This window comes from Penaeus monodon, chromosome 22 (genome assembly GCF_015228065.2).
Source record: "Penaeus monodon isolate SGIC_2016 chromosome 22, NSTDA_Pmon_1, whole genome shotgun sequence".
NCBI lineage: Eukaryota > Metazoa > Arthropoda > Malacostraca > Decapoda > Penaeidae > Penaeus > Penaeus monodon.
The window spans coordinates 39567272-39567596 of record NC_051407.1 but is presented as its reverse complement, the minus strand read 5'-3'; positions in this window follow the sequence as shown (position 1 = coordinate 39567596).

The following is a 325-nucleotide window of genomic DNA, read 5'->3' as shown; positions in this document are numbered from 1 at the left end:
TAAAACAGTGAATACCAAATAAATTGCACATTAATTACATACTTTGCAAATGTGTACCTCTTAAGTAATTAAACTGGACGCACTAATATATATGACAATAAATGAAACACGTTATTCAATCGATCCACTGAAACGTTAACTTATCTTTGATGAGTTTAAAATTAAATTCCTCTCATCAGCAAACACTAATTGTAATCCTGAGGGCAAGGTAACTTAATATATAACTTTTTTTTACATATCTTTTGTGTTTTTCCTTCTTAAAAGTTCATGTAACCTGACATTTTCAGAGGCTAACATCTGTACAGAAAGTGAGATTTTGTTATTC